General features: G+C 42.1%; 1 protein-coding gene across 1 annotated transcript in view; it reads right to left on the bottom strand.

Moving 5' to 3' along the window:
* Positions 1-16,568, bottom strand: part of B3GAT2 (beta-1,3-glucuronyltransferase 2) — a 156,685-nt gene that overhangs the window by 60,792 nt on the left and 79,325 nt on the right. The gene's annotated exons all lie outside the window — the stretch shown is intronic.

Below are 16,568 nucleotides of genomic sequence, written 5' to 3' on the forward strand. Positions count from 1 at the left end.
CCTTTTCCCTTCGCTAGAGGGTATGTTGAGGATTGGGGCAAATGTGGAAGAATATATTGAGCGCACTCGTATCTATCACAATGCTGAAAAACTGAACAGTCAAAAGTAAATTTTTTTTTTTACAGAATTTAGCAGAATTTAGTAGATTCATTTTTCTTTATTTCCTATTAGGACTCTTTTGAATTCTGAGCCTTCTTCAGAGAATCCTTTTCCTTTATCTTCTTTGAATATCTCATTCACTTGATGATATTGGCACCAGTCCTTAATCCAATGTGGTTTTTTTTAAAAAAATGTTGCTTTCCCTTCTTTAAATTCTATAACTTGGGTAGGCAAATTAAGGCCTGGGGGCCAGATCCGGCCCAACTGCCTTCTAAATCCAGCCCACAGACGGTCCAGGAATGGTTTTACATTAGTAGAATGTGTCCTTTCATTTAAAATGCATCTCTGGGTTATTTGTGGGGCATAGGAATTCGTTCATTCCCCCCCAAAAAATATAGTCCGGCCCCCCACAAGATCTGAGGGACAGTGGACTGGCCCCCTGCTGAAAAAGTTTGCTCACCCCTGTTCTATAACTTCTCTATACATTCCCAATTTTTTCCATGTTTATTTCCTTCACTGATACTGCTTCACTGGGGGATAACCAGCATGGAGTCTTCCTTTCTAGAAGGTCCTTATACCTCGTCTGAACGGAGTGGCAGACTCCTTCTTATCATGTAATTTAAAAACCCTGTGTGTATTTTGACTTTGTCATAACAGAGATAAGTGTTCCAACCATACCATAGATCAAACATCTCCAAATCTAGTAGACTGGTATTTTCTAGCTCCATCCAATCTTTCAACCAGCATAAGCATGCTGCCTCATAATAGAGTTTCAGAAATAGTTATATATAATCTACAGTTGTGCTAGGTTCTACGTACTGTCCTTATATTAAAATAACAGGAAGTTAGAGAGGTGCCCCTCCATGCACAGTATTAATAGAACCAAATAGCTCAGTCCTTCAAATCTGAGCTGAACGGAAACAGTAGCTCATAGGATTTCAGAGGGAACAAAACAAACTGGCTACACTCAGCCAAACCTTTGATCCATTTAGCTCAAGATTGTTACACAGCCCTCTAGTACCCAAGCAACAAGAGATTCCAGAGTTTCCAAGCATTTTACCCAGGGTTCCGTTTCAGCTGGAATGAAGGTCAGTGTAAACTGTGGTGTCTTTAGGATATAGGGTTTTATTTACACATATATACAACCTACGCTCACAGCATTAACATTCACATATATCACGCTTCCCCTTCAGGTTTCCAGGGGAGCCCCTGGCTGGTAGCACCTCTCCGAGGCCTTTCCCAACCATACACAGAGAAGCCAGGCATTTAACCTGGGACTATTCACATCGTTCTGTGACACTGAGCTATATCCCTTCTCCTAAGAAGTGTATGAGTGGGTGATTGCAAGGTGCGCTAATGCTGGGACTTGCAGGCAGTGCAGCAGTTATATATGTTGCCAGTGCCCCCTAGGTGAAGTCTGATCCCTCCCAGCTGATGACCAGCCTATGTAAACAGCAGGTAGTGATGTTTCTTCGCTGTATGAGTACAGACTGCAGGTGCGTTGCCACAGGGGACATGCCTCCCCATGAAAGCAAAAACATTTTCACATAGAAAAAGAGGTATCAGGAAGAACAGTTTCAGCCTAGCCTCCTGATTTCCAAGTTTTCTGTGGGCAGGATTATTTATTTATTTTAATATAAGGGAGCATTCAATCATTGTCACATCTGTTGAAGGAAGCCGTCTAGCCCAGGAACTGTTTTACTATACAATGTGCTGTTTGTGTAGATTAGCTCTGAGAGTCTGTGATTCTGTATTAGGATGTGGGAAATGACAGCTATTTATCTTACTTTACCACATCCATAAGGCTGCTTTCTCATAATGTAGCAGTTGTTTCATTTCTTCCATTATAGCTTTTTTTTTTTTTAAGGGGGCTTATACATACACATGCAGCTATTTAGCATCAGGCCAGGAATTCTTATTACATAGCTCACTGAGAATGCATTTCTCCATTAAGGCCCTGTTTTCAGTGTCTGCCATAATGGCTACAATGCCAGGATCTGCATGAACTTTGCATACTAACATTTAGGCGATGCGCAAGCCTTTATTGGGGCTGCAGAAGATTTTGAATTTCCATTTTCTCATTATTTCTACGAATTAACGTTTGACTGTAACAACGAGCGGGATGGATTGCTCGGCGTAATAACTTTGCGGGAAAGGAAACCCTGCCAGCATGGCAAGGGGTTCACAAATGCGAATGATTAATAAAAGATTTTGCTGCTTGTAGAGCTATCATTGTCGCTTGGCAGCCCAAGCAAAAGTCAGAATCTTGTCACCTGCTCTTTACGCTGGCTGCCAAAGGGAATTACATTTTTACTTATCCATTCTTAAATTAAAAGCGCAGTGCCGTGGCGCACAAATCACTTCATTACAGCCCAATCCCACACATAGGCAGAGCAGCAAAATGGCACACTGATCGCCTTGCAAAAGAAGCGACATCTGTATCTTGCGCTTGGCTAGAAGGGCAAGAGCTTTTTGACTCTCAGTTTTCTCCTGTGACAAAAGGCTGTTACCCTGAACCCGTCACTGCAGCTGGCTCCAATGCACCTGAAAGGGTTTCTTCAGGCTACTTGAAAGAATTTGTTTCCTATAGTTTTACCCTGCCGTTCCTCAAAGGAGTTTGGGAGCAAGCTGTGAGCCAGTGTAATGTGGTGGTTAGAGTGCTGGACCGGAAGCAGAGAGTTCCAAGTTCAAATCTCCAACACTTAGCTACAGAGCTCATTGGATCAACCAACATCTCAAATTAACCTATGTCACAAGGCTGTTGTGAGGAAAACAATGGGATTGTAAAGAACTACAGTACAGTGGTACCTCAGGTTACAGACGCTTCAGGTTATAGACTCCGCTAACCCAGAAATAGTGCTTCAGGTTAAGAACTTGGCTTCAGGATGAGAACAGAAATTGTGCTCCGGCAGCGCGGCGGCAGCAGGAGGCCCCATTAGCTAAAGTGGTGCTTCAGGTTAAGAACAGTTTCAGGTTAAGAATGGACCTCCGGAACGAATTAAGTACTTAACCTGAGGTACCACTGTACTTTTCCGTGTATAACATGCCCTGATGTATAAGACACCCCCTATTTTAGGGACTGAAAATTAAGAAAATTGGGGGAGATTGCCCAGAGTTATTGACCTTTTTTTTTTTTTTTTTTTTGCAGAGGATTGTGCAGAGTTTTGGGGGGTGGGAAGGTTGCCAAAAACCACTCACCCACGTGCTCGCTTCGGCAGCACATATACTAAAACCACTCACCCACATAGCCAACGCTAACACCCGCACGTGTCACAACAGCCTCCTAACGTTTGTCCCCTCACTGGCAGAAACAGCTTATTGCCCGCCCAGTTGACACAGCAACACCCAATCAACACCACCCCTTGCTGCAGACAATTTCTGGCTTGTGGCATCAACCAATCCCACGTCTCCCTTGGGCACTACCCATGTACAAGACAACCCCCTATTTTAAGCATAATTTTTCAGTAAACAAAACATGTCCAAAACACAGAAAAGTATGGTATGCACACTGCCCTGGACTCCTTGAAGGAAATGCAGGTTAAAATGCAATAAATAAAATAAAAATAAGCTGGGCTGAAAGAGATAGCTGTGCAAGGCCACCTAGAGAGCTTTGTGACTTAACCCAGGTGTCTCAATTTCAACCCAAATCTTCCAGCCGCTATTATACCATATGCTGCCTCCAGCTCAGTCTACCCAATTCTGTGTCATCTCTGTCCTTCATATTGTGATCAGGTGCAACAAATTTTGATGGCCATATGGCTACAGCACAGTAGCATCAACACCTGCTGCCATGCCAGTGTAACCTTCTGTATCAACTCTCTACATCACCCCAACACCACATGGCATTTTCTAGGGGAATCAGTTCAATATTTGTTTGCTTATTAGCTGGCTTTTGTGGTTGGTGGATGACATTAAAATTGTGCAAGGTTGTATTTTCTCCCATTAACGGTTCTAACCAGGCTGTAGGAAAGAAACATAGTCACTTTATTGTTTATACTCTGATTAGGAAAGCAAGACCTTTTGGGGGTGTTGATGCTCTGAACCCATCCATCGCAGGCTCAGGTTGTATATATGTGTGTGTGTAACTGAACCATATATCATAAAGACACCACACTCTCCACGGTGTCTCATTCCCAAAGGGAAACATGAACCCTAGGTATGTGGCCGGAACCCCTGGAATCTTGTACTGTACAGAGATTGGGATGGCGTGCAGCAACACAAAATACCTGCAATAAATCTATCCTATCTATGTAGTTGAAGATGCAGCAGTATAAATATCTTCTTGCCTTCATTCTGCTCTTATTAGGGCAGCAGGACTCTGGGCTCTGTGTAGCACAGCTAGAGCATGACAGTGCCAAAGCAAGCTGCTGTCTTTGGGCAGGTTCCAGCCTGTATGTTGGTCGTCTGGCATGAGGCGTCCAGTACTAGGACCCTTTTGCCAGATTCAGTGCAGTGGCTTATCTGATTTTGGGCTGTTGTTCAAGATTAAATTAAATGAGGGACAATAGTTTTTTGCAAATCAATTCATGCAGGATTTTATAAAGCTGTGCCAAGGAACACAGTTTAGAGGAGTCTTATTAGCGACTTCAGAAGAGTGCTTTGTTTCCTTCTCTTTGTACACAGCCACACCATATGTTTAAAGCCTTCTTATACCAATTTAATCGTCATGGCTTTCCTCAAAGAATACTGGGAACTGTAGTTTGTTGTGAATCTCCTAGCAACTCTCAGCATCCTTAACTACAGTTCCCATGATTCCTTTTTTTCGGGGGGGATGGGGGACGGGACCCATGACTGTTGAAGTGCTTTAAATGTATGGTGGGGGTATGACTGTCTTTGGGTGTGTGGGGTTTTTTGGGGGGGAAGTGTACCTCTCTTCATCCTATTGATGAGTTTGTTTTGTCTGCAAAATTTGTCCTAGTTGGACAATCAAGGATACAGATTGGGAAGGGGGATCCCAGAAGGAGGAGTTATTTTGCCAAAAGTTGTGAATGTGTAAGCATTAGGCCAAGAACAAAAAACTTTCCTGCCCCAAAGAATCCACACATATTGTAATAGAGTACTGCCCCCTTCATTAAAGTGAATAGGGCAGTCTGCACAGGCAGGAGGTTCTTGTGTTCAGCAGAGATTTATTCCTGATTTATTGGGTGTTAAAGGTGGCACTCCTCCAAGAACTTGCTCAGGAGTAAGCCCACCAGAGGGATCAACAGAGCAATCCTAGGTAATTTTTCACTATGCCAACTGGATTCAAAGCCTTTGGTAACCTGCCCTACCCCATAACACCCCATTTCAGGGCTTTGCAGTTGCTACCATTGGTGGGGAAACTACCACTTTCATCTGGATGAAGCTGGGGTCTTTTTGGCAGAGCCACCACCAACTGGTGGTGCCCATCTCTGCTAATGGAGGTCAGCAAAGGCAAATAAGCATCATCCAAAATGGTCCCCAGCATCAACATTGTGTGTGTGTGTGTGTGTGTGTGTGTGTGTGTTAGGATTGCGCTCTTACTGGCCACATGAAAATTAGGTGCAGTAAAAACAAAGAGAAAAAACCAAGCCAATGCCTTGCCCGCTAATTAAAACATAATATGTGCTGAAAGAAATTCCTGTCCTGTATAGTGGCTAACCATCAACAATTATTTTGTACATTCTTTCCATTAAAAAACAATAGAGGGATTTCTTTTTAAAGTGGATGAAACTTTATTAAAACAACAACAACAACATTGCTTGCTGTGCAAAACAGATCAAACATATCTTAGCATCCTAGCGGAGGCTCAAGAAAATGCTTTGCTATGGCTCCATCACTCTTGACTAGTCTAACCCCTCTGGAGGCTTTTCGTGTGCCAAAATAGTTATTTATCTCACAGACAGGGAAAAGCAGACCGACAGCCTCAACTGGAGATCCTTAACAAATACCAAAGATCCTCTGAATTATCAGCCAAAGTGAAATGGTGGGTGAAATTTATAGCAGTCCCGATATTAAAATGCCCAGACAAGAAAGACAGGGTTTAGCTCAAAGTACCCTCCTCAAAGCATCGTTGAGCTTCCAAATTAGTTTTGCTGCTCGGGATGATGCCAGCATAAGCAAAGCTTGTGTCAGAAATAATATTTTGTGCAGAAGCTCTTAAATATTTTATCACTGACTGCTCAGGAAACTAGTCACATGGCAAGAGAAGAGGACCCGACACAAGCCAAATTGGGAGTCTTCAAGAATGTTGGAGACATGACACAGGAATCATCTTTGGTTAATAAACAACATTAAATAAAGTTCTGATGGGGATGAAACTATATCAAACCTCAGATGACTCTGCCCTTTGTCTTTTGCTGCCCATTGTGCCTCTCAGGAGGACATGCATGTATGGTGTCATCTGTCTTCCTTCAGATCTTTCAGTGATGCCTTGGGCTTAACGCCTTAGGCCTCATGCCTTACAGTCACCAAGTGTTTCATGTCAGCTAGAAATCTTACTATAAGAAATACAAGATTGGTAAAAAGCAGTTTAAGTGCTAGATATTACTAGCATGCCCAACTTATGTTTCCCACCACAGCTCCAATATTGGAAATAAGCCTAGACTGGTGGATGGGGAGATGTTCTAATCTAGAAGGAGAAGCTGTGGTGAAAAGTGATGAGCTTTCTCCTTGTCATAGATTCACCCCTTGGAAATGCTTGTTCCTTATATTACTTGTATTACCATTTCCAGTGGCCAGGTAAACATGAGCTTAGGGACAAGCTTCTGTAGCAGTAATCTAAGGTGTTGGCTCCAGCCATGGCCTTTCGCTAGAACAATAAACTTATGAACTGACTCCAGTAATGGGTATAACAATAAACTTATGAACTGACTCCAGTAATGGGTATAAATTGGCAAAGAATGGCTCCAAGTCAGATTACATATTCAGACTCTGGTGGGACACAAACACAAAAAACCCCATAACAGATTAATTTTTTAAAAGAAAAAAACTAAAGAGCAAACCCCCCAGCCAAACAATAATTTAGACAACTGGCAGGAATCCTAGAATACAGCATTTTTTTGCTGCAACATTCAGTCTTCTCTCTGTTTCCCTGCCAGAGTTCATTGTTTTTATTTGTGGTATCCCATATCAGGATCAACCAAATGTTTTGCACTGAAGTTCTATCCTAGGCAGTGAATTAGCATCTAAAAATAGACTTTAAGAAGGGACTATGTCTTGGTTTGCTTGTCAAAGGACTTTGCTCACTTTGGATGGTGCACATGATCAATAAACAGTATTAATCATTCATGCAAAATGAGGCCTTCCTGATTTAGCAGAGGATGCTGTGATGCATCTGTCTAAGCAGCTGTGTTCATACTTCATTATTAAAGACTTTGAGAGGCATTTAGTCATGAGCATTTGAGTTTCTTTGGCTGGGTTTGAATTCTGGATGTAGCGTATCAGTCGGCTAAGATTCAACTTCTTGATTAGAAACTGGGAGCCCACAACATTTAACTGGGTTAAGGACTCTCTTCTTCTACATCCTCACTTGCCCAAGTGTCGACAAGTTCTAGGGGTGGTGCTATCAGACTGAGTTTCCTCTGGAGCTGAGAACCCTGGAGATTTACAGGGTCTTTGTAATATTTATTGTAAGACTTACATCCAGAATGTGTGGTGGAGTGGTTGGAGGGTGGAATAGGACCTGGGAGACCAGGGTTCTAATCCCCACCCCACCATGAAACTCACTGGGTGACCAGTCATGGTCACATGAGCCAACGAACTTCACAGGGTTGCTGCCATGATAAAATGGAGAGGGAGAGAATCATGTGCACCACCTTGACCTCCTTGAAGGAATGGTGAGTTATAAATGTTGTTGTTCTTGTTGTTTACTAGAAGTAAGGCTTGGAAGTGGGCAGCCACTTCTACAAGGCAGCCCTCCAAAGAGTTCTAGCTAGTTCCATCAAAAGCATCCTTGACTAGTTCTCTGGGGGCTCCATGCCACTGGTGGGACTGGCCACCCACCCACACATTGAGGAACATAGCCCTCCTCCTCATCTGATCAGTGCGGATGAGCTGAAGAGCACTGTTATTGCCCCCTCACCACTCATCCAATGATCAACCTGATTATTAGGGTCTCTTGGGGAGTGGAGGGGAAGAGAAAGTTTCAGTGGAGGTAGGGGAGATATGGTCCCCAAACTGGGGTTTAGCTGCTGCTTCTAATTAAAAGACGCCTGCTTCTTGGGAGAAAAGCAATGACAAACCTAGACAGCATCTTAAGAAGCAGAAACATCACCTTGCCAACAAAGGTCCATATAGTTAAAGCTATGGTTTTCCCAGTAGTGATGTATGGAAGTGAGAGCTGGGCCATAAAGAAGGCTGATAGCCGAAGAATTGATGCTTTTGAATTATGGTGCTGGAGGAGACTCTTGAGAGTCCCATGGACTGCAAGAAGAACAAACCTATCCATTCTTAAGGAAATCAACCCTGAGTGCTCACTGGAAGGACAGATCCTGAAGCTGAGGCTCCAATACTTTGGCCACCTCATGAGAAGAGAAGACTCCCTGGAAAAGACCCTGACGTTGGGAAAGATGGAGGGCACAAGGAGAAGGGGATGACAGAGGACGAGTTGGTTGGACAGTGTTCTCGAAGCTACCAGCATGAGTTTGACCAAACTTTGGGAGGCAGTGGAAGACAGGAGTGCCTTGCGTGTTCTGGTCCATGGGGTCACAAAGAGTCGGACATGACTAAACAACTAAACAACAACAAGCTTACTTGGTCTTACCAAACTTATCAGGCTTCTTTGAACAATTGAAGTTGCCTTATACTGATCCAGGCAATTATTTCACCTAGTCCAGTACTGTGTACACCAGGGGTCGCCAACATGGTGCTCTCCATATATTTTTGGCTTACAACTCCCATCTGTCCTAGCCAGCATGGCCAATTGTCATGGCTGATGGGGGTTGTAATCTAAAAAACATCTGGAGGGTACCATGTTGATTACTCTTGGCCTACACCATGTTGGCCAAGATGTGTTGGGAGGGGGAGGTTATTGGGTTGTTTTGGTTTTTATTTGGATTATGTATTTTGTGGTTTTATATTCTGATTTTATCCTGTTAACCACCTTGAGACCTGTGGGTATAGGGTTAGGGTGGTATATTAATTTAATAATAATAATAATAATAATAATAATAATACACTGATTGACAGTAACTCTCTAGGATTTCAGACTGAAGTCTTTCCAGCCTTTTCTGGAGATGTCAGAGACTGAATCTGGAAACTTCTTTGTGCAAAGCATGCAGGCTACCAGTGACTTAGGACTTAGAATCAAGCTGCTAGAGAACTTACATTATTTTGTAAACCTCTTGGAGTATCCCCATGAGGTTTTCTTGTCATGCTTCCAACATTGCTGTTGTAGTTCCTCAGTTTGGACTGATAACCAGTTAGTGAAGAGCTTTCTGCTTTAGCAAAGGAGGAAAAATGGAGTGCTCCTATTGCCAGAGGTCTTAATTTAATACATCCCTTTCTACAATGTCTTATAATGATTAAATGAGAGGAAAGGGGAAGCGATGGATTTGCTAGCAATAGGGAAGAATGGGAATATACCTACAGACATAATATATTTTTTGTTATTTAAAACCATGCTGCTTTAAGCAATGTATCTGAAAATAAATATATCCCCGATCACACTCTGGCCAAAAATGAAGAAAAAAAAGATATTTCTATAAATCTGGAGCAGATAGACCATCAGGGGAAGAATAGAGATATAGTAGTCTTGAAACCTCTACAAGTATTTTTCTTTCACATAAAATGTGTGCATCGATAAATTTGTATAAAGGATTGCCACTCTTTATCTATATAATATTGTGTGTAGGAAAGAAAGTAAGCTCAATTAAAGGCTGGGATGTAATTATATCTAGAGAGATATATTTAAAATGCATAGATGAACAGGTCATACACCATATAGACTGTAAGGATTAGTGAGAAGAAAGCAGTTTAATAAAATGATTGCCCTTTGGTTTATGGTGTAAGTAGACTAATAAGTTTGCACAAAGTGAAAGACTTGTAGCTTTGCTGGCAATTAAATCTTTGAAATGGATATTTGGCTAAGCCAACTGCAGTATTAATGTACTGAGTCTGGAAATACCCGGGTTTGGAAAACATATAAACATACAGCAAGTTGACTAATATGACCAATGGTTCTGTCATAGGCACATCTACATCACAAATCTGAAACCACGTGATTAGGACTTCTTCATGAGCACCATGTAAAAGTCTTAGTTATAGAATTTCTCTCCCTCAAGAAATGTGAATAAGAATGACTCAAACAGGGCTGCAACACAAGTGACCATTCCTGCTTCACACTGGAGGCTATCTATGTGACAGAAGTCCCATGGTGTCTTCAAATAGTAATGAAGCGTATTACAAGAGAACAGAAGCCAAAAAAACAAACACCAAAACTGGCTTGCTTTGAATTAAGTCCTTTGCAGAGCAATCATATTGAAATTAATAAACCTAAGTTAGTCTATTAACTTCAATGTGTCTACTTTGAGTAGAACTAGCATTGATTCTGGATCCACACATCCTTCCACAGTGGGGACATTGGTTTGCAGACGGGAGTTGATCACGGTGTGGATTTGCCAAGAGTGCCTTCCTCTCAGCACGTTTTTCCTTTGCATCCTGAGTTCGAGTGTCTTCAAAGCCGATGGCACCTTTGGTAAAGGCTGTTCTCCAACTGGAGCGCTCACAGGCAAGTGTTTCCCAATTGTTGGTGTTTATACTACATTTTTAAAAATTTGCCTTGAGACAGTCTTTAAACCTCTTTTGTTGACCACCAGCATTACGCTTTCCATTTTCAAGTTCGGAATAGAGTAGTTGCTTTGGAAGACAATAATCAGGCATCCGTACAACATGACCATTCCAACAAAGTTGATGTTAAAGAATCATTGCTTCAACCCTGGTGATCTTTGCTTCTTCCAGTACACTGGTATTAGTTTGTCTGTCTTCCCAAGTGATGTGTAAAATTTTTCGGAGACACCTTTGATGGAATCTTTCGAGGAGTTGGAGATGGCATTTATAAGTGGTCCATGTTTCAGAAGCATACAGTAAGGTTGGCAGTACAATAGCTTTGTAAACAAGCATTTTGGTTTCCCTGCGAATGTCCCAGTCCTCAAACACTCTGCACTTCAATTGGGAGAAAGCTGCACTCACAGAGCTCAGGTGATGCTGGATTTCGACTTCAATATTGGCGCTTGTGGAAAGATAACTGCCCAGGTAGGAGAAGTGATTGACATTTTCCAACGTCACTTAAGGACTCATTGTTAAAAACGTGTTTATGGAAGACAATCTTACTCGGCTACGAGGAATCGCCAAAGAAGAAAGAAGAAGACCACCCTTTGATTGCAATTATACTGGAGCAATCAAACTTTCAAGTTCCCATTCTCTTGAATGGAAGCTCTGCACCAGAGTTAGGATTGTGTAGATTTAGTTCCACCGCCTAAGTGCCATGTTAAAACTCTTTCATCACATGATCGCCTAGGCTGTATTTCTGTAGACCTGGGAGTAAGCCCCATGAAGCACAGTTTGACTGACTTCCAAGAAAACATTCATACGGTTTTACTGCAAGAACATATATTTTAAACCAGATTTGTATAATCTCTGAATCTGGAGAACATAGCACATGGTTTTTAAAATTCTGCTACAGTCAAAAGTGTGGTAAATACTTGACAAAATGACGAAGCTGGAGCCTAAAGTCAGGTTGTGGAAAATAGGGCTATTCGCTATTTGCCTGGGTGGGAAATGAAAGTCTAATGGGGTGTGCCATTGTCTGTGGGCAATATGAAAACAATAATGAGTACACGGCTGTTTCATCTGATATGATCATTTCCTTGCTCTGAAGGTTTTGAGTGGAGACCTGGTCCCATTCCAGCTGATGACAAACACAACTTTGGATTGGAGATGGAATTTAGCTCAGCATCAGTGGGTGGCATAAGCAGAGTCAGAAGCACCCCAGTGTGGCATCCGCTGCACATGCAAACAAACCTTTACAATTCTGCTCTGTCTTTGCATTCTCATTATTAGCAAATAAAGCTGAAGGCTTTAAAGAAGGCCTTTCACTCATTCATTCAACAAAATAAAAAACAACAGGTGAACGACAAAACAGAGATGCACTGAAAGCTATTTAGCTAAACTGCTTTCCTCAATAATGCAGCTGGGATTTCAGCTGAACACGAACACACACACACACACGGAAGAAAATGATTCACTGTAAATTATCCACAAGAGGCTTTTCTTATTCTTCATGGGGAATTGGGCATGTAACATATATCTCTAGCAGCAGGGGCTTTGCAGTCAGCATTGTCAAACACTTTGTCAGAGTCCTACAAATACAAACTTTAAATAAAGAGCCAGCAAAGGAGCTATTGTTTAGTCATTTATATTTATAGATGTATGAATATATTGGAAGCTTCTGGTCTTCACCTACAAAATCCTACTGGCAAAGGGTTGGCGACTTACAGTATTTGGTGCTGTCCTGAATGGGTGATTAGATAGGGGGAAAGGAGGGACCCACAATCCGTTTTGAAATAGCACCAAAAAGGGAATTTCCAATAATTCTATTTGTTTAAACTTACCGCTCCAGTGGGTCCCCTGAAATGATGCCAAAGAGTTATTTGTGTCCCCTTCCAATTTTTCATACACACACACACACACACACACACACACACACACACACAAACAAATACACTTCACCAGGAAATGGACTATGGACTGAACGTCTTTGCTGGTGAATGAGGTCAGATGTCATTCTTTATATATAGAAACTGATGATGAACTATGTTTTCTGTCCTATTTAATATTTATTTGCCTAAGAACGTGCTGTCAAGCATTTCAACAAGATCAGCATATTTCCTACCATGCTGGATTTGGTTTTTACTTGCATATTTTACACACAATGATTCCAGGCTCATTCATTTTTTAACGCCCATTCATATGTGCTTGGCTTAAGGGGAAGCAAGGAATGATATCAATGAGATATTTCCATATTGTTTGGCAACTAACTCGGCGAAACGTTTCCCCTCCCAGTCCCACCATCAATTTCAGAGAGGTTTACCCTCAATTTGTTTTCTCCTGGTCTGAGGGGGGTAGGACTTCAACCAATGGCTTCAAGTTACAAGAAAGGAGATTCGGACTAAACATCAGGAAGAACTGTCTGACAGTAAGAACTGTTCAGCAGTGGAACAGAGTCCCTCAGGAGGTAGTGGACTCTCCTTCCTTGGAGCTTTTTAAGCAGAGCTTGGATGGTAATCTACCATGGATGCTTTAGCTGAGATTCCTCATTGCAGGGGGTTGGACTAGATGACTCTTGGGGTCCTTTCCGACTCTACGATTTTATGATTTATATGGGCCTGCTATTGTGCTTCTATCATAATAATAATTTATTATTTATACCCCGCCCATCTGGCTGGGTTTCCCCAGCCACTCTGGGCAGCTTCCAACAGAATATTAAAATACAATAGTCTATTAAACATTAAAAGCTTCAGATGTCTTCTAAAAGTCTGGTAGTTGTTTTCCTCTTTGACATCTGGTGGGAGAGCGTTCCACAGGGTGGGTGCCACTACTGAGAAGGCCCTCTGCCTGGTTTCCTGTAACTTGGCTTCTCGCAGGGAGGCAATAGCCAAAAGGCCCTCAGCACTGGACCTCTGTGTCCGGGCAGAACGATGGGGTTGGAGACTCTCCTTCAGGTATACTGGACTGAGGCCGTTTAGGGCTTTAAAGGTCAGCACTAATACTCTGAATTGTGCTCAGAAATGTACTGGGAGCTAGTGTAGGTGTAGTTATGTGGTAGTTACTGTTTGTGTTTGTTCTCTTCAGCAAAGTGCTTAGGGCCCCTCATCAACCATCAAGGGACCTCTGCAGACAATGCATTATCAGATTGACTATTAAAGATGGAGGCAGAGGATAGCTTTCAGAGAGTTTAAAATGGTTTGAGGGTGGCTTCAATTCTTGTGGAATACACACGAGAGTGATTCAGTCAGGGTTCAAATGGACATGGTCCCACTGAAGCTAATAAGGCTTTAGCCAAAAGAGTTTGGGCCACCAGATATACAGTGGTACCTCGGGTTAAGAACTTAATTCATTCCGAAGGTCCGTTCTTAACTTGAAGCACCACTTTAGCTAATGGGGCCTCCCACTGATGCTGCACCGCCGCTGCGGAATTTCTGTTCTCATCCTCAAGCAAAGTTCTTAACCTGAGGTACTATTTCTGGGTTAGCGGAGTCTGTAACCTGAAGTGTATGTAACCCGAGGTACCACTGTATTGTTTGTGCGCCTCTCTTTCCCAAGCAGTGAGAAGTCCCCAGATTTAGTACTCCAAGGTTTAGTTTCCTTTGTGTGTATGTGTTTGCATGTTAGTAACACAAGCAGAGCATACTGGAAGCAAAGAGGCACTCATATTGCAGGCAGCAAAAACTGCTATGCCAGCATCAAAGCAAGCCACAAGGTACGGTACTTCTCCTTTAACTACCTCCTAACTCTCTGTCAAACTCAAACTATATATTCCACAGAGTTATGCACTTCTTTTCTCTGTGTTTTTCTTCTTCTTCTAAATCAAAACCAGCCCGGGTAGGTTGCATTCAGGACTGGAGGAAGGGTAGGTAAAGAGAGGCATTAATGCTTCCTCTCCAGCTCATCACCACTCATTTCCCCATATCTTCCTTTATACAAGTGAAGAAGCAGCTTGGGAAGAGTGTTTCTGAGCTGAAAAGAAACTGGAGGAATATGATCAAGCAACTTGTTTCCGCACTCAACTTACAGCCTATTCAAGCTGATTTTGGTTGTTCTACAGAAGGGAAGAAAATAACAGCACACATGAAGTTTGAACCTTTCAGCACAATCTTATGCATGTTTACTCAGATGTGCCTATTTACTCCCAGGCAAGTATGCTCTGTAGCATTTACATCATTCTCTGTAGTGTTTCATAAAAGTCCCACGGATTCAATGAGACCTATTCCTATGGAAGTGTGTTTAGATTTACAGCTTTAGTCTCTAGTTTCTCTTTGGTCAAAACTGCAGAATTGTTTCCCCGGCCCTTACTCTTCCAAATTATGATGGGTATTATATTCCAAAAGCTGAAGAGAAACCATCTCCTATCATTAATGTTCATCGATGAATGTGGGAGAAACTCCCTTTGGGGGTTCAACAGGGAGGCTCATACCAGATTCCTAATTAGTCAGACTTTATTCAGTAATGCATTACCGGACAGAGTCCAAAAGAGTCTGTGAGAGCACATCCATTAGCACACACCCAATATAGGAAAAATACATCATCCTGGCTGTTTCATCTTCTCCCCAACCATCTTCTGCCATTTCATCACCCCACCATCTCTTATCCAATCACAGTCTTTGGAAGCACCAAGGCTTTTTTGTTTCTTTTTTGCTGCACATGCCAAGTATTCCTTGCATCTTCTCTGTTGTTTTTCACTCTAACATTTAGGTTAGATTACTCCTAAGCTGGTTCCTACCATTTTCAGTTCTTAAAATGGTTCTTAATAGTTCTATGGTCAGGCCACACCCTCACATAAGTGTACTGGTCTCACTGATACTTTGCACAATTCTTACATCTTGTAACATCTGACTGATCATCCTGGGTTATTAAATCACCTGGGCTCTGGTTACTTAGGGGATACTCTTCTCTGACATGGACCTCCTTGTACAATAAGATCATCCGAGGAAGCTGTATGCTCAATCCCATCTTTACTAATGGGGACAAGGAACAGGGCATTCTCAGCAATTGCCCCTACACTTTGGCTGTCCTGTCCTGCAGAAATTTGCAGTGCCAGCTGTATTGCTAGTTTTTGGGAAAGTGTAAATTCAACTTATTTCAGCAATCGTGTAGGTTTTAGTGTGGCTTTTATGGCTATAATTGTGGCTGCTTTCAGGTGAGGTGTACCCTTTTTGTCATTTTAAAGGGTGGGTTTTCTGTTTTGTTTGAATTTGGTGAGGAATCTCATTTATAATAGTGTAAGCATCCAGTGTGAGGTATAAATTATCTAAGAAACAGTTAATGTACACATGTAAGGTATTATTATTATTATTATTGTTATTATTAGTATTAGTATTATACTAACAAGTCATTGGGGTAACCAAAGCATCTATTATACCAATGTGATAATCACATTCACTAAAAATGATGAATTCTGAGGCAAATTTTCAGTTTAATCTTTGGTTGGTTGGGATTGGTTCTGGGTGACTTGGTTCAAATACTCATTAAGTGGAAGTGAGCAAATTTCCCTTAGCCTCACTATGTTTCCGTAAAAAAAATCAATATGAATACTGTATTTTTCGCCCTATAGGACGCATTTCCCCCCCCCCTTCAAAAACGAAATGTGTGTGCGTCCTATGGGGCAAATGCAGGCTTTTGCTGAAGCCTCTCGCTCTCCAGGCTTCAGCAAGCTATCCGCAAGCTTACGGGCAGCAGCCTGCAGCCCAAAGCACGGGGCGCCCTCCGGAGGATGCCCGTGCTTCGCGGAGTTC

This window comes from Podarcis erhardii, assembly GCF_964252035.2.
Source record: "Podarcis erhardii genome assembly, chromosome: 3".
Classification (NCBI taxonomy): Eukaryota; Metazoa; Chordata; class Lepidosauria; order Squamata; family Lacertidae; genus Podarcis; species Podarcis erhardii.